Raw genomic sequence first — 19,540 nt, forward strand, 5'->3', positions numbered from 1 at the left:
CTCTAAATAATTCATATAACTTCTTAACCACAGCTCCCTTTCTTTTATTTCCACCCTATTTATAAACTCAACCTTAATTGTATCCCATTCTCTAGCTATATTTTCAGAAGAAATTTATATCCTCTCTAACAGCTCCTGAAAACTTTCCACTATCTAGTCCTTATATTCTTGTCTTTTCAACAGATAGGTGGGAAAGCACCAATGTCTCATTTTTATTTCATTACACTGTGCTTTTATTTTAGCTATTATTGGCACATCATCTGAACTATTTATTTGGTGGGTATCAAGACCTTCAATTAAATGGACATGTTCCTATGAAATGTAAATTCTGTCTAGCCTAGCCCAGTTTTTATATTTTGGGTAATAATATGTAAATTCACTCCAAACTCCTATTACTGAGTTCACATCTCGCATGCCAAATATTTTCATAGATTTCTTCAAAGATATACCATCTTTTGTTATATTTTCCTTTCTGCCCCCCCAGACACATCTTCAAATTCCATCCCCCACCTATAAGTAACATTCCTCATTGAAAACTGATTATAGCAGTTTTAGGTGGAATGTAAATACATGCCAGCGTACTCCTCCTCCCTTGCCAGTAGCCCCTCAGCACTGTAAATCTGCCATTATTATCTTTTTTATCTTCTTCTATCACTATTGGAGCTCTTCTTGCAATTAATATAAGTACTCCTCTTTTCCTTTGTCCCAGGTATTCCGCTGAATAACCATTTGAAAACCTTTCTTTATCAAATTCACATGTTCGGTTCTAAATGTGTCTCCTGCAACATAGCTATTTGCAGTCTATACATTTTAATATAGTTCACTACTCTTTCTTGTTTGTATTTATTTGTGAGGCCATTTATGTTTAAAGACATTAAAGAAAGCATTGTTATATTAAAAAAGTTATTATTCCCACCTTTTACGTATAACACCTGTTTTGTTGAATGTCTAGTTCCAGCTTTTGTGTTAAATGCATACACTGTTTGGCAGGTTGAACTTTTATATAGTTGTTTCTTGTTATATATATTTGAGCCTATGTCACATCTTATAAAACATTATGTTTTATTGAAAGCCCTCAAACAAAAAAAAAACAAAACAAATGCACCCCCAATACCTGCCTAAAACCTATTAATACTAACACAGAAAACTATGTACATCTTCAAATACTGAAGTTTTACTCTCCTAATAGGAACAAAAGTCTCACACTGACAGCTGCACTCACAGACTTGAGTTAACCTAAAAGAAAAGTCACCCATGCTAAGACACATTGTACAGCCTGTGCTTCTACAAAGTGCTGATTGGTTTTGTCTTACCTTTATAGCTCTTCCAGTTTGGAAAGCCCCTGAATGTTTTCAAAGAACATTAACTACCTTGGGAAAGCCCCCCAAATGTTTTCAGAGAACATTATTTACTATGGAAAAAAACCCTGAATGCTTTCAGAGAACATTATCTCCTAGCTAATTTCTCTTTTCTTTTCCTTTTTTTTCCCTCAGCCAGTCATTCTCCATCAGACTGTAGCCAGTTTTCCTTTATCATATTGTCTCCATAGAGACATGAGAACCAGGTAGCCAGTCTCCCTTTATCAGATTGCTTCCATGGAAACATGAAGACCAGCTGCAGAATTGTTACTGAGCATACATGTATTTGCTGTAAAAAGCTTCATAATATTCAATGCTCTTTTTGATTTACTTGCTCTCTCTTAACACTTGTTACTAAATCAATGTAAGGTCTTTAATCCAGTCATTTCCACATGCAGGAATGAGAAAAAGCACATACATTTTTCCTTTATTGTGATTTTTAACCAGGCTTTTTATACATTGCAGTGCCTACATTTCTTAAAACTGAAGAAGAAGAGAGAGAGATAGAGAGAGATAGAAGAAGGGGAAAAGAAATGAAAAAAAAGAAGAGCAGCACCTGTTTACAATTGCCATTATGCTGAAAAATAACTGAAAAAACTTTAATTTATAATGTAAAGAAAACCACATGCCACAAAATTGGTACTATTTAAGAAAAAAGTCTTTACTTACAGTTAACTTTCCCCCTCCTCTTCCCCTCTGCAAAGCACTTTTCTGAACATCAATGACATGAAGTAGAACATATGCTTTAGAGTCTCCTACAAGTCCAACATATTCTGAACAAGTCCAATATTTCCAGACTTTCTTGTTCTGTCATATTTCACAAATATAATTATTGCATTGTAATCCCATATTAAGTTACTGGTTTTATTACTGTTCATCTCCAAAATCCTGCCTCTTCTTCATTTCCAAAGTACTCTCAATTCTTCTAGTCAGCTCTCATGCTCCCTTCCTTCTCTCCAACATTTTCAGTTGAAAATCTGAAAAGGTTTCACAAGTACAGTCCCTCTGCAGTCTTTATTATCGGAAGAACAAGAAGGACCATCTCCTTCTGTTTCACAGCTTACTTTTTGCTGGACAAACTTTTGCATTTCCTCCTTAGCATGCACTTCATCAAAAATGAGTTTGCCCTCCAGGGAAGAATACCTTGAAGACAGCTAGGTACAGCAGTTTGAATCTCACACCTGCATCTTGACATTCCCTGAATAGTGGAATACATTTTCTCCTCTTCTTTCTAGTGTACAATGAGTAATCATTCTGCACAAACACTCTGCTGTCTCCCACTTTTAGTACTTTGTCCTTCTGCCACATTTTTGTCAGAATCAACTCCTTCTGCTGATAGGATTAAAGGTCTAGGTTGCTTTCTTATAGCCAGGTTTGGAGCATACACACAATGTGCCCTTTCAACTAAGAACTCCTGCAGTGGAATACCAGTCCAGTTGCTTATTTGTGCTTTCATAAAATGAATGCAGTCTGTTCCTTCCAGCTCCTCTGGTATAGCTGAAAATCTCAGGTATTCCGTACATGCTCTGTCCTCTAATTCTATTATTTTTTTAAACATCTCTTCTTGAGCAGTCTCACATTCAGCTAGCCTTTTCTTTATTTTGACCTCTCTTTTTTGCAGCTTTATCATCTCATCTGAATAGCTGTTTAATGCTTCTGCCATTTTTTTCCAGCCTTTTATTTTTTGTGTTGATATACACCATCAATGTTTTGTTTATTTTAACCACGTCTACATGCAGTTGTCTTATATCTTCCTGTAGGTTACTGGAAGTCATGTCTTAAGGTTGCATTGCTTTTTGCAGAACAGCTGGAGAACTTTCCTCACATTTTGTATCTGATTTTTTTCCAGATCCTCTATATTTCTTTATTCCTGGCATCTAGGCAGTGCACTAGCCAGTTACTGAAATTTACCCATAAACACAAGTCTACTGGCCTTCTCTACTGAGTTTCTGTTTTCACACTGGGAGAGCTAGAACTCTGGAATAGACTGCCCATACATGTCAAGCAGAGCACCTCTTTGGCTCTCTTCGAAAGGAACCTTGACAATTGGATGGGAGATAGGAAATTCACCCCGGGGATCACATCAGTCGCCCTGCTAGACAGGGGTCCAGGGAAGTAAATATGGTAGGAAGAAATATCTAGGGAATTGTTTGGCTAGGCTTATATAGGCCCTATGGCCGATAGCCTAGTACCAACCTATGAACCTATAAATAAGCTATTACTCAATGTACAACCATCTTGGAAGTTTTCGACATCTGTTTTATTGACATATTTTGGTTGACAAAACAGATGGTTGACAGTTGTGCAAGACTAACATTTCTCTGGGTTGAGGAATATGCCTTTTTCCCAGGCACTGTGCGATCTTGGAGATGGAATAAATAATTAGCAGGAGGTGTGGGAGGCACAGAAGTACATCAATGTTTAATGGATTCACATACGCATGCACACACACACACACACACACACACACACACACACACACACACACACACACACACACACACACACACACACATATATATATATATATTTTTCCAGATATACCACAGTTTGTGGCAGTAGGGAATGCAATTGTATGCCTGCAAGTGTTTGCACATTAAGCGTTAGAGTAGGACCTAGGGAATGAGGAAGATTTTGTATTATTTGTGTGTGCTGCTGTATGTGGTGTAGATCTGGTGTCTTGTATAGTGGTAATTTTACAGAAACTTTTTTTCTAAGGAAAAATGTAGATTTGGAATTAGGAGCAATGTTAGGGTTAGCATTCTGTAGTAAGCTGGTGCATTCTTACTAATTTCTGCTAACCCTAACACTGCCCCAAGTCCCTAAACCCCAACCCTACACCTTAACTTAGAAGAAATGTTTCTCTAAAACTACCACTGTTCAAAGTATGCATATGTTTAGTGCTAATGTTTTGAGTAACGGATCACAAAAGGAAACTTTAATATCATCTATTAATATATATTTAAGAATTAACACTATTGGTATTGCTCTTATTTTATGCCAGGGCATAAGATGTTATGCTTGAATTAGTATAAAGAGAAATGTTAGCATACTATATCTGCTTATAAAGCAGACCCAGTAAATTTCTTAATGTAGGCATCTTTTGGACAAATTTCTGTTAATGGTTAAAAATCAAGGGATGCAGATATTCAGTAAAATTTTCATGCCACATGCTTATTATAAATTCTTGAATTTAAACACTCATCTTCTTTACAAACAACCACTACTACAAATAAATAGCAATATTATATTTTGAATTAACATTTAACAAACTAATGGAATAGTTTATGACCCTTCCATATGAAAAAATATTCAGTGATGCACTTATTAAAACATAACCAAAAAAGCAGAGCTATAAACAGTACAAATGTTCTTTGCAAGGGTGCCCACAGGCAGGTACAAGGGGTGCACCTGCACCCCCCATGGAATGGAATGGCTGGGAGATTAATTTTCTTTTAATTACAAAAAAAAAACTTTTTAATGGCATTCTTCTTTAAGAACGGTCCTGGTCGCATTACTTCTGTCCATGCAGATGTCACATTTTTCCTGTCCTCCAGTGCTATTTGAAATTGATTCTTCATGTCAATTTGTGTGTACAGACATCAAGTAAAAGAATTTAGTATGCTTACTAAGTGTTCAGTATTGTTTCTTCACCAATGCACAGACATTGTGAAGTGTGTGCACAGACATCAAGTAAGGGAATTTAGTATGCTTATTAAGTGTTTAATGCATAGACGTTATGAAATTTGTGTGTGTGATGCTTACTAAGTGTAAGTGTTCAATGCACAAATGCCCCTGTTAGGTATACCTGGTGGTTAGTGTTACTCAGGCTCAAACCCTATACCTTAGGTACAAGGAGTAAGAGCCTGAATTCTCTACCCATACCACCACTTGTTTGTGATTTCATAGCTCTCAACTGTCCAGATTTTTTACAGAATATCTGGAATGTTTGGCTCATACTTTTGGTCTGTTCTTCTTAAAATTTGTGATTTTCTGGCAAATGAGTGAGAACAGAATTCACTAAATAATAGCCATTTAAGTTTCAGTCTCTTTCAGGAAACACATAGTAACACAAACATGTTATTCTAGCAACTTTCTAAGATTATGCAAGCAATGTTTAAAATGTGTCCTTGGTTTTGCCCCCCCCCAATAAATTTTGACTTTTTCCAGATTTCTTGTCCTGCAAAGTGGAGATATATAGTTGAGTCCCAAGCGGATTTTACAAGGAGCTGAGAGCTTCAGGAGAACAGAAGTTTAGTGCTGCTTATACCAAGCCTGTTTGCATTGTTAGTAGCACAACAGGTAGCATATGTACTTTTGATGCAGAAGACTGTGGGTTCTACTCCCACAATATGTAGATGGATTGCTGATACTGTACTCTGATGTACTTTAAAATGGGTGAATGATGCTGTCCTGAGAATGTCTTCCTTTGGAGGAGATACCTAGTAACGATGAACCTGTTATCAGTTTGCCATCAATTCCCTATTGCAATATTACTAGCTTATCATTTTTTAACGTAACATAGGCAATTTATTCTTCAAGGGCAACAGACACTTTATTTATAGATGAAACAATGAAATATAAAATTATTTTCTAGGGGCAACCTTTTCATTAGTTACAGATCTCTTTAATGTGGAATTATTTAGATAACATTTACTTTTGCAGAGATTGTGCATATTTACTGATATTGGTGGAATGTAATGACAGAAGTTTGAGTAGACTTTTATGATGGAAATGTTCTGATTTTGTGCATTTTTATCATTGTTGGTTCATACATTTTATTTCATTCCTTACTAGAAAAAATGTTCAAAACAATACATTTGAAACATAGTCTAATAAGTGTGCTGTATTATACAAGGAATGTAATTTAATATGATCAGGAAGGTGAATCAAATGACACATATATGTTTGCATGGCCCTAAATATGTTTGCAAGGGGTCTGTAATTTGAAAACACCCCAAAGGTGAACTTAATCTGCCACTGGCCACATGCAGTTTCTTAGAATGTGGGTTTCAATGCTGTTTCAATGAACGTGAGCTTCAAGGGTAAAGAAGTTTTAATGCTAAGTTTGTTTACATTGTGAGACTGTATTGCTTTGTTTAGCAAATGTCTATCAGTGTTTGTGCTATAAAATTTAAAATAAAAGTTTTTAATGAAACCCAAATAATCATTGTAGAAGTAAAGCATAAAGCAGTATGCATGTTAATAGAACACTGGAATGGCTGCAGTGCGGGAGGGCTGTGTGTGTGTGGGGCCCCATTTGACCATGATTTTGTGAGTGGGTAGGGGCGGCTAACTCAAAGACAGCCTCAGATGGCACAAACTCTAGCTACACCACTGGGTAGGGGTGTGTGGATGTAAGAAGTAGGCAGGTAGGGGTGTGTATGCATGCATGTAAGAAGTAGGTAGGTAAAGGTAGGTGTGTGTGTGTGTGTGTGTGTGTGTGTGTGTGTGTGTGTGTGTGTGTGTGTGTGTGTGTGTGTGTGTGTGTGTGTGTGTGTGTGTGTGTGTGTGTGTGTGTGTGTGTGTGTGTGTGTGTGTGTGTAAGAGGGAGGTAGGGGTATGTGTGTGTGTGTTTGTGTGTTAGTAAGAAGGGGGTAGGAGTGTTTGTAAGGGGGGGGTCATACCTTGCAATTATCCAGATTTTTTCCCCTTATATTTTCAGTTTGTTTCTCATAAAATTGTGTTTTTTACTGGCAAATCATTGAGGACTGAAGTCAGAAAATAATGGCAGACATTTGAGTTTTAGACTTCATATCTTCAGAAAAATGCCTATTAATGTAAACCTTGCTCTATCCACTTTCTAAGGAGGTAGGGGGATGTATGTGCGTGTCATACCTTTCAACTATACAAATTTTCACAGAATGTCCAGATCTTTGCCTTATATTTCTGGTCTGTTCCTCATAAAAATTCTGTTTTTTTGACAAATCACTGGGATGGGCTAAGGATTAAAGTTACTAACTAATGACATGTATTTGAGTTTCAGACTTCATGTCCTTTAGAAAATGCATTCTAACACAAATCCTGTTATTCTAGCAACTTTCTAAATGTGTCCCTAGTTTTGGGCCTTTGTCCCTAACATTGTAACAGGCTTTGTCCAGATTTCATGTGCTAAGAGATTGAAAAGCATGTTGTGTGTGTGCATGTATGTATGTATGTATGTATGTATGTATGTATGTATAAGAGGGAGCATACCCCTCAGCTCTCCAGGTTTTTGCAGAATGTCCAGATTTTTGCCCCATATTCCTCCTAAAAAGGATTGAATATACTAAATAATAGCAGACATTTGAGATGTAGATGTCACACCCTTTAGAAAAATGCATACTAACACAAATCCTGTTATTCTAGCAATTTTCTAAGTTCATGAGAGCAATATTTATAATCTGTCCCTATTTATTTTAGGCTTTGTCCAGATTTCTTGCACTAAGAGGTTGAGGTGTGTGTGAGAGAGAAAGAGTGAAATGCCCTAGTTAGAATTAGCATGTGGAATTTATTTTCAAGCGCATTTTCTAGGAATTGTGAGCTTCAAGGGAAGATAAGTTTACTGCTGCTCATGCTAAGTCTGCTTAAAATGTGCAACTGTTTTGTTTAGCAAATGGTATCACTATTGTGGTATAGAATTTTAAAGCAGTGTTAGTAGCACAACAGGTATCATACTTGCATTTTGACGTAGAGGGCTATAGATTCTAATATAACACATGTAGATTTGTATTTTTTAGGGGGTGGAGTGCTGCAGTCCTGAGGATGCTCTCCTTTGGATGAGATGCCTAGTAACTATGAACCTGTTTTTCAGCTTGCCACCCATTGTCTGTTGCAATATACCAGCTTACAATTTTTTAATATAACATAGGCACTTTATTCTTTGAGGAAAGTAGGCAGTGAATTTGTAGATGAAACACTGAAATATAAAGTTGTTTTCTAGCAACAACCTATTCATTAGTTTCAGATATCTTTAATGTGGAATTGTTCAGATGACTTTTGCTTCTACAGAGATTGTGTATATTGACTGGTATTTGTGGATCGTAATGACAGAAGTTTGAGTGGCCTTTTATGGTTGAAATGCTCTGAACTGGGCAGTTTGTCATTATTTGTTCGTATGTTTTGTTTCATTGCTTACTAAAAAATGTTCAAAACTATAAATTTAAAACACACTCTAACAAGTGGTGCTGTATTATACAAGAGATATAATTAAATTATATATTATAATTAATTAAATCAGGAAGGTGAATCGAAGAACCTTTGCATGGCCCTAAAATGAGTGCAAGAGGTTTATGGTTTGAAAACAGCCTAAAGGTAAACTTAACCTGCCACTGGTCAGATGCATTTTCTTTGAATGTGGGTTTCAATGCCGTTTCAGTGAATATGAGTTTCAAAGGTAGAGAAACTTTAATGCTAAGTTTCTTTTCGTTGTAAGACTATTGCTTTGTTTAGTAAATGTCTATCAGTGTTTGAGCAATAAAATTTGAAATAAAAGTTGTAAATTAAATCCAAATACCTGTAATCATTGTAGAAGTAAAGCATAAAACAGTATACACATTGAGAGTTTTGAACAGTGTTTATGCCATCTGAGGAGAAATAGCCAGGTAATGGGTCACTGGAATGGCTGTGTGTGTGTGTGTGTGGGGGGGCTCTGGGTGTGCACTCCCCCTCTGCAAGAAATCCTGCAGGCTCCCCTGAATGGGTGGATATATGTATGGCTCCCAAATATGCAAAGTGTATAGAAGATTTAAGATTTTTGCTTGGAAGTATTTGCAAATGTATTGTATACCCCAAGTGGACTGCAAAGAGTTTTTCCTCAGGTAGATTACAAATGTTGGAGGTGTGATTGCGAAGAAAGAGGTCATTGGAAACATATTTCTTGGGACTGTAATGAGTTGGCAGACTTTAAAGATTCCCTTCAGACCACTCTGTCAGAAATACTAGGTAAGCAAATTAGTGTAACTAAGGAAATCATTTTTTGAGCTGTAATACAGAATTGTAATTGTTTAAACATAGTAGCCTTGCTGAGTTTAATTCTGGCGACTGCCAAAACAAGCAGCTACTAGAAAATGGAAATCAATATCTAAACCAAACATACTAGAAGTAGTGAATACAGTAACAGTGGTAAAAGAACTGGGGGGGGGTCTTAGAAAAGGGCAGAAGAATTACATAGAAAAAAAGGAACTGTGGGAAAATACATGCAGAATAATGTTTTGGAATAGGAATGAGGTTTAAGGGAAGGCAGGAATTGAAGGAGCTTTGTAATGTTCTGTATAGAAGATTATATGTGACATATGATGTTTACAACTGAAAATATGTCAATATGGTTTGTTTTCATTTATATAAATATATGACTGCCTATGTCATGAGTAATAATTTAGTAAAGCTGTTTCTTATTTAAAAAAATAATTCTTTGTAGTGCATGGAACATAATCTGCTCCATGTACTACTGGTTACAGAAAAATATAAAAAGCTTTAAGTATTTTGCCAGCTTTCAAAGCCATAAAGCCCTTAGCAAGCACTGTCAAAAAGACATGACACTTTGTCATACGTTAGGGTAAAAAAGTTTAAAAAAGACAGGGAAAATTACTAACACAGACATCAGGCAGAAAGAACTCTGTTTTTAATTCTGCCACTGTTGTTTGTTGGACAGTGTGCCTAACATGATACCCAGGCCTAACAAGTGAAGCAGGGGGTGTTTAACAACTGTTAAAAGATCTTGTCTCTCCCTATAGAAGCACTTAACTGATTTGTCTTTTTCCAGATACTGGAATGTAATCACCACTCTCCATGCACTACAATAAATTTACGGCCAAATATTTACACCATAAGTCAAGCATAATACGCTCCAAGTTTTCTACCTCTTTCTAATTTTGAGTACTGTTGAAATGGCAGCTGTGGCTCTCAGGTGACCTAATGGCTTGTGTATTTACCTGCCTACATAGTGTAGATTATTATTTCTAATGTGCTGTTTAACCTGCTTATCTTTTATTTGCTTTGGTTGATCTATGCACATACAGATGCAAACTAGGTTTTTCATCAGTTAATTGTTTTCATAGTATCATAGTAGAATACTAAACTATTGGCCCAAGGGGCCTTTTTAAGCCTTGCCATGCTTCCCAATAAAATTTGATAGGTATAGGTTCCCAAGGGTTTTGTGGGGGTGTATATGCTTGGGTATGGATGGCTGAGCATTTACTCTCTCTAATAGAAATGTAGGCGCCAAACCAGGGGTGTATTTATGGTTCCCCAACCACTGATCCAAGTTATGCTTGAATAAGAACAGGGATGAACTCTGCTTCACACGAATGGGAAGGCTATTCCAGAGGAGCATCTGTGACACATATTTGTCCCTCCAGCATGCCCTATTTATGTTGCAGGCAAGAGTTAGGTCCCTATATTCTTTTTGTGAGGAATCTCTGATGATGTTCCATTTGTTGCATGTGCCAGGCCAGGCACATCCCAAACGGGGTATTGTACTCAGTGAATAATCTTATGAGACCCGAGTACAAATGCACAATGACATGTTTGGATCTAGATGCTATACCTCTGCTTATAAGTTATGCAACACAGAATGATTTCCTCACTACAGTAGGCACATGATGGTCAAATACCAAATCACTGGGTACATGCATTCCCAAATCCTTGACAGAGTTTACTCTTAGGGGTGTACTGTTAATGCAGTAGTTGACTGGGGTTGCCATCTTTTCAAAACATACTATGGTGCACTTTTTGACATTGAGTTTAAGACCATGTTTCTGGCACCAGTCATTATTCTATGTCAGACTTTGCCTTGACCTCAGAGAAGTAGATGCTAAACAGGAGCATTCCCAGCACTGAGATCTGAGGCACCCCACTAGTAGCCAGCCTTTCCTGTGGAGGAGGACCCCTGTTCTAACATCTTGGGTCCTATCTGTAAGCCATTTGTCTATTCAGTGGGTGATGTAGGGGTTTAGACCTAGTTTAGTGAGGTTCTGTACAATGCCCAAGTGGAGTATTGTGTCAAATGCTTTAGCCAGGTCAAGATAGGCAGTATGCACCATTTTGCCCTAGTCCATTACTTTGATGACCTTCTTGAAGAATTCCACTAGGTTGAGTAGGTAAGACCTGCCCCTGAGAAATTCAAACTGATTTGGGTCCAATGTTAATATGTTTCCTATGTCGTCATTTAGGATATCCATGATTATTGTTTCCATAGGTTTTTTATATCAAGCTAGTCACAGGGTATGTTATGGGTTGATAATTCCCTGGGCCCATGGATGGCCCACCCTTGGTCAGTGGGTTAACCATTGCTGTCCTTCATTTGTTTGGCATAAAGCCTGTTTGGAGGCTGTGGTTAAACAGTTTTTCTAGTTGTCCCAACAGTTCATGTTTCATACTATTAAGGAGGCATCCTGGGATATTATCAGGGTCTGTTGATGCAGTGTTCTTGGCCTTGGAGAGTGCCTTGAACACCTGCTCTCTAGTGATAGTTGGGAGAGTTATGGATGTTGGTATTTCCTGAGGGGCATCTGATGGAGAGAGGGTGGTAAAACCGGAGCTAAATTTTTCATTTGGAGGTTTGGTATATCTTCCAGCTCCACATAGGTGGCACCATTTACAGTTACTTTGGCACATTGCTGTGTATTGTCTTTGAGGTTATGAGCATAGCTGAAGAAAGCTTTGTGATTGTCCTTGGCCTGGGAGGGTAAGTTTACCTCAGATTTGGCTTTTTTCTGCCTTTATTAGCCCCCTGAGTTACTTGTTTAGGTTGATGAGAGTTTTTTTTAACTTGCTGGGTATTGCACCTCCTAATTGTGCCATGAATTTCTTCCTTTTGTTTTACAGTCTATTGATGTTGGGATTCCACCTGGCTGGCTTGTTTTCTGAGTTGATCCTGCACTTAATTTGGTCATGTACAGCTGTCTCTATGCAGCTGTTAAATGATTATACAGGGTTTCTGTGAATGATTCCACATAGAAATCAGTGTTCTCAGGGTTTGGTGGAGGGTACATTTTGCCAGAATGTCACTTAGATGTGGGAAGATTGTCCTACAATAATTTCTAAATTTCCCATGGTTTGCTGGTGTTCCTGGTTATTCCTTTGCTTTAAGGTAAACAGGTTTATGATCTGACCTGACTAGTGAGGACATGACACTAGGGAGGGTGCAATGTTCCACCATGTTTGTCAGGACCAGATCAAGGATGTTTGCACCCCTAGTGGGGGTACAGACTACCAGGTCCAAGGTGTTTGGATTTACGAAGTCCAGGAATGTTTGGGCCTCTATGTCAGGGGTCATGTATGATTCCCAGTTTATACTGGGGTAGTTAAAGTCACCCATGAGTATGGTGTTAGGTTTAATAGCGAGTGCTTCCAGCACATTTAAGTATGTGTTATGGTTTTCCTGGGTCACAGAGGGAGACCTATAGCTTGTAAAGATATGGGATAAGACTTTGTCTAAGGTAAGCTGGACATGGAGAAGCTCAAGTTCATCATACTGATGGACCAGACTTAAGGTGTGTTTTTTTTATGTAAATAGAGACACCTCCACCTTTTGTCTCTTCTTATGCAGTATTTGGTCTAAACATATGAAGATATTGAAGCCCTGTACTGACGGGTGCTTTCTGTGGCTTCAGACCATGTTTTAGTACATTCTCCAGGTTGAGCAGGGCTTGCAGGGAGTTTAGACTCCTGGCACTGAGCAGTAACATCAGCATATTTCCCTAGGCTGGTTTGGATATGTTGGTAGGTTTATTAGGTTGGCAATGCCTAAAAATGGCAGTATGGGGGTAGACAAAATTTTAGCCAATATTCCAAATCCCGGAGGGGACAAGTGCAAACCATCCCTGACAAAGCAGCATGGTCTGTTGACTATATCTTCCCGGGCTGACAAATATTGCACTCCCCCTGTCTGAATGACATCATACTCTAAGTCAATTGTTAAAATCAATTATTTTCAGTTCATATTGTGGCATTATGCTTAGTGAAGGTAGAATGCTGCTCAATGCTATGCTCATACTCGCTGGGACACACAGCCTGAGATTTCCATCATGTCTCTCTTTATGTAGTTCTGGGAGGAATGTCTCAGGTTGTTTTCCCACATGGACTATGACTGAGTCATATAGGTACTTGTGGTTCAAAGACATAAGTGCATGTGTGATCTGACAAATCCTGGCTCATGACAGGCAGTTGACTGTGTCTCTCTCCTTACTTAGACTGGTGAATAAGACATTTGTGTGTCTCATAATGGAGCCTCCTATGACCAAATATTGAGTTGCGTGGTGGTGTGCCTTATGGGCTTAGAAGCTATGACACCCTGGAATGTGGCCATATGTATTGTGTTGGATGCGGATTTTGTGGAATGCTCTTGAGTTTGCTAAGGATACTTATTTGTACAATGTCTGGGAGGTCTTTGTGGTTCAGGCAGATTACATTTAACAGCCGCAGCATATATGGGTCTGTTTGTGTGGTCCATACTATGCGAGGTGAGTGTAGTGTTTGCCTGTTATTGACAACCTGTTTTTATTGCAAGTGTTATAAGAGAGAGCCTTGCCTCCAGTGACATTAAGTAATTACATCTCTCACACACCATATCAGTTTAAGAAGGAAGTGGTTGCCAGTAAACATGAGACAATCAGTACACTGCCTCAGGAGTTCCATATCTACCAGGCAAGCTGCAGCAATAACAGGGAAGTGCACGTCCATGACTAGGAATCCTTTTTTCACATTCTACAATGGGATGGTACAAGAGGGAACTGTAGCTGACTGCTGTACAAGTACAGATTACAATCAGTACTATCTAAGACCAAATTCAAGGTGGGGGGGGGTGCTCTCCTCAGTGCACAGACTAGTTGCTCTTTGTTAAGTTTTGTGTGCCTTACATCAGTTGGCCTGGGCCTATTGGTCAAGTCCTGACTGAAGGGACTTGATGAAGACCAACTCACTCAGTGATTTAAATAAATAATAAAAGCCCTAGAAATGTATTTAGTCAGATTCATTTAATTGTTGCTGCACATAAACAGTTGAAGGAATGGTCTGTTGTACATGTCTTGTAACTTGCAGCTCTGCAGTATTGGCACACCACCGCCTAGATGCCAGCATTCCCAGAGCCAGTATCAGATGGTTATGGGTTCACACCTAATTGCAGCCTGTGGGTGGGTTTGTCTAAAAAACTCCTGTAGCTGTAAAATGCTGTTTTACCTAGTTAAATTGGTGACAGCAATTTTCACAACTACTATTATGGAAAAATAAATAAATTCTTACAAATTCATCTTATTTCACAAACAGAACTGGAACGTAAGAATGGAATTTGAAAATCTATCCCCTTCATTTAGGCATTAGAAAGTGATGAATAAGGATATGAGTATACAAAGCTTTGTTAAATGTAACATTTAAAGTGGCATTTAAGCAGTCCATAGCGGTTTATTTTATATAAACATCATCTCTTACAAGTTTTGAGTTGCTCCCTGCCTGGTATCATTGGGTGGTTAACACAGAAGCATCAGGGTAATGAAGTGTGGTACATAACAAAGTAGAGGGGTTACCAGTCTCAGTAGCAGCTGTTGCTGCCCCTTGCGGTATGTACATGTATATTAATGTAAAACATAATGGTATAGTTCTGCTGGGATGCTCCTTAGAGAAATGACAGTGGTAAGACTGCAATTGAAATATTATATTGTTAATGGGTTCATACAGCAGAAAGGGTGTGGCTATGACTGAAACCACACTTCTGTAATGACAGACTGTTTTACAGAATTATAACAGTATGCTGTTTTATACTAAATGTGCATAGCCCTTTTATTTTCTAAAAGTACATGTGCTTTAAATAAATATAACAGCATTCCAGTTTAAACTAACATAGCAGATGTACATTTTTGACAAGAACATGTGCTTTAAATAAATATAGCAACATAATAATTCAAACTAACATAGCAGATAAACCAGAGTATATAAATGGGTTCCTCCCATATTTGTACAAGTAGATACGATTCTAAAAGAAAAATGTGTCACTCTGAACAAAATCACTCTCTTGCAAATAAGAAGCTATACTTAAGAGAATTATATTGGCATGCTAGTCAGTTACAAACTATAGTGTAATGTAAGGCAGATATGTTGCTTCATTATATAAGCTTAGTAGAAACAATCTGCAAACACACTAGTTCCTGTTGGTATAATATACTGATATAGGTTGCAAGGTACAGAAACTATAAATCATATTTTTTGCTGAAAATACCAAGTGGGGATCTCAGGTGATCTACTGTCTTGTATATATTGCTTGCCTTCATATTTATCAACTGTTTCTGATTTTGCCTCATATTTCTGTCCTGTCCCTTGTAGAATGTTTTAATGTTAAATCACTGAAGATTACCGTCAGATATTCGAGTTTTAACTTATTATTCTTCAGAAAAAAAGCATGCTGATGCAAAAACCTGCTGTTCTGTCAACTTTTTAAGTGAATTGAGTAATATTTAAAATTGTCCCTGATTTTGGGCATCTGTCTCCCCCTTATTTTTTGGCTTTGCCCAGAATTCTTAAGCAAATCATTTGAGAGATATACTTGTCGCTAGAGTTTATTTTAGTATTTCTAATGTACCATTTAAACTTGCTTGTCTTTTGTTTGTTTCTCTTGATGTATATGCATACAAATACTTGGTCTAAGTCATATCATTTAATGAGTATTAACACTAGGTATGAGCAGCTGTTTAAATGCGACACCAGGGTATGCAGTGGGGCTCTACTTAAGAAGTTTGCAAAACCAGTAGACTGACACTTGAAAGACCAAGACAATAATGTTGAAGTTTCATATAACTGAAACCTCACTTTACCGTCTTTCATAAGGCTGAATAGTGAAAATGCCGGCTGTTGTTGATCTGAGGTGAGAAGACCATGACGTATGCTCATCTGTGCAATGTAGTGCGATCTCGGAGTTAGTATATTTAATTTGAGGGGGTTTGTGGGGCATAGTTCCACTGCTAAAATGTAAACTTTATAAATGTTATAGCTGTTAGTGTTTATTTGATGGGTAGCAATTTAGATGTTGTGTATTCGAATTATGGAGCTGTAAACTGTGTTTTTTTTTTTTGAGTTTATAGTGTTCTGTTTCTTTAAATATTTGTAGTTCATAATGTATGCATTTAGAAGCATGGCGGACCTGTTGTAGATAAGTGCAGGGGTTATTGGTAATATTTATTGTAGTTTATGTCACCAAAAAGTAAGGTTGTATTAGTTTATTATGGTTATTTGTGGTATGTAGGAAGATGTCGTATACATGGGTTTGTGTATTTAAAGTTTTAAAATATGGATTTTCAGTACAGCTGATGTGAAGTGCTGGATATCCAGATTTGAAGGTTTAAAATGCTGGGTGTACGGTTCACTACGTTTTAGAACAAGTTGTACCAGCTGGATGTTTACATGCCATTTTTATATTTTAAATATTAATGGATATGTGACATAATTATGGCGATGCTCTGTAGGTCTATTTGTAGTGTTTAGCAATGTTTTGCATGGCAGTTTTAGAGGATTGTGGTGTTTACAGTGATGGTGTTTCTTTCAGCTGGTTTTGACATTTGTTGGTTATATGAGAGTCGGTGTTTTGACATTCGTGTATTTGACAGTCGATTAAGTGAACGTTTAGTATTGTGCGATTTTGATGTAGTGGGCTCGTGTTATGAAGGTCGGATGTTATGTGATCCGATCTCGCCTACATTCTGAATGATGGGTTCGGAGCCAATACCTCGGCTCCGACTCGGCACGCTTATGCTATAGAGCGAGGCCTCTTATTGGCTGAGCTTTCTTTATCCCAGGATGCACCACCACTAATCCCCCAGATCTCGTTTGCCGCTTACAGAGCTTGGACGTGGTCTCAACATTGGCTGGGCTAAGTACTATATTAATAGTATCTTTTCCTGTCAGAAATTTTCTTTTTTTCAACCCAAAAGCTGTTTTAATGGCTATTATTTGTGTATGAGTGTGTTTCTTGGTGATTTATTGATTTTTACTTGAAATTTCCTGTCAGAGAAGATTCCTTTCAGTCAGAGGGGCCTTCCCTGTTCTAACTGCTTTATTGGTTGTGTGTGGGTCAAGTACCCATTTGAGTTAGAGGGTCTTGACCCTCCTTGCTTTCTTTCTTTCTTTTTTTCTTACTGTAAAAAAAAAAAAAATAAAAAGTTTCTCTTTCAGTATTTATATATTGGTTGGCATATTTGTTGTACCTGTATCCTAAGCTGTTTAAAATTTACTGTTGTTCCTGTTTTTTTTTACAACTATGTCTAAGGAACATAAACCATCCGGTTTTAAGAAGTGCACGAGGTGTGGGTTTAAAATGTCCATTACGGACGACCACTCCTCGTGCGTCTATTGTCTTGGCGCCATACATCTCCAAGAATCCTGCAGTGTGTGCCATGCGTTTTCCTCTCGAGTCCTCCAGGAGAGGAAAAACAAATTAATCCTTAGAGGATTAATCAAGCCTTCTTTCGAGGAGGCTTTATCTTCCTCTCCTTCTTCTAAGAAGAGGAAAGCTTCGGCTCCGACCAGTCAGTCGGAGCCGACAGCTAAGAAAGGCAAGCAGACTTCTCCATCGGCTCCACAGACTTCGGAGCCGAGGTCGGAACGGTCTGCCTCGATGCCTCCTACCTCGACCCCTCTGGTTTCGGAGCCGAGGTCTGGAGCATTGAGAGGCGGGTCATACTCATCGGCTCCACTGATATTGGAGCCGGTAAGGGTCATCGGCTCAGACACTTCCCCCTTGGAGCCGAAGTCTTTATCGGAGCCGAGAGAAATTTCGGTGAAGGCTTCCTCAGAGCCGATAATAGTGGAATCCTTTCGGAGCTGGTCCCCAGGTCCTTCGGAGCCGATGGAGAAATCGGTTCGGGCCCAATCGGTATCCTTGAGATCTTCCAGGATGTCTGATTTGGACATCGACAGGGTACTCCTTCGACTCTTCCAGTCTCCGGTGTTCCAAAAGATGGTTTCGGCTCCAGCCCATTTGGCTTCGGAGCCGATGGTCCACTCCCTTACAGTTCTTCCTCCTCCAACAGCTTCGGCACCATTGGAGCGGGTGTTGGTGGAACCAGTGGAGGTGTTAGGATCAGACCCGACCCTTGCTCCGACTCCGGCTCCTGGGTCGGAGTTCAGTGCACGGACTTCTTCCTTCGGCCCTAGGGGAGAGGCTTCGGGATTGATGCCTTCGGTCCCAAGTCTTCCTCTTGGTGCATCGGCGGCGGGAGTACCGTCTACTGTCGTGGCCACGGAGGGGGGACCTTCCCAGGATTCTGGTGGTCCCGCCTTCAGGGCTATAAGGAGTGCTCTAGCCAAATCTTCTTTGGCCACCTCCACAGTTTCCCCGGCTCCTTCCCTACTTTTGGAGACTGGGTCATTGGCAGTTCCCCTGTCAGCAGACAGCGGAGCCCCTGGGCCTCAGGTTACCCCCGCTGGGGTTTCTCCCCCTCCTGGAGGTCCTTCTGAAGCCTCTTCGGATGAACCTCCCAGGAAGAAAACGTGCAAGAGGAAGCACGTTGACTCCCCTGACGAGTCTTTGACATCTGACACCGATCTCGATGATGCAGAGGGGTCCCCCAAGTCATCCTCGGATGATGTCTCCTTTGCAGACATCCTTGAAGCCCTAAAACAACGAGGCGGCTGGCAGTCCAAACCTCCCTCCGCTGATGAGTCGGTGTTCCTGAAGGCCTTCGGGGCTCAGCCCTCCGCCTCCTGGGTGTCTCCGCCCTTCGAGCTCTTGGATTTGATCTGTCGAAGGGCGTGGGAACACCCGGACTCTGTGGAACCGGTGCCCTTTCGTCCAAACAAATTTCTTTCAGCACCCCAGATAGAGAGTTCCTCACGAAAGGTGTGGCTGTGGATGCTATGGTGGTGGCATCTGCTACACAGCAGGATGTAGCAGAGGCTTCTACGTCCATCCATCCTACTAATAAGGAGTCTAGGAGCATGGATCGGTACGGCAAGCGCACCCTTAGTTCAGCGGCCTTTACTTTGAGTTCTCTGAACTACCTAACGCACTTTACGAGATTCCAGAGGGATCTGATTAAGGAGCTATCCGATACCCTCTTAGGTAACCTGCCTGAGGAGCTGGCCCAGACGGTTCGATCTCAGCTGGCTACGATGTCATCCATCTCGAACTCGTCCATGAGGCTCATCTCGTATGCGGCCGAGGCGGTAGCGGCAGGTACAGGCATTGCACTACGGAGGCAAGCCTGGCTTTGCCTGTG

The sequence above is a fragment of the Protopterus annectens genome, chromosome 1.part0, assembly GCF_019279795.1.
Source record: "Protopterus annectens isolate FY-2018-M chromosome 1.part0, PAN1.0, whole genome shotgun sequence".
In the NCBI taxonomy this organism is placed as follows: domain Eukaryota; kingdom Metazoa; phylum Chordata; order Ceratodontiformes; family Protopteridae; genus Protopterus; species Protopterus annectens.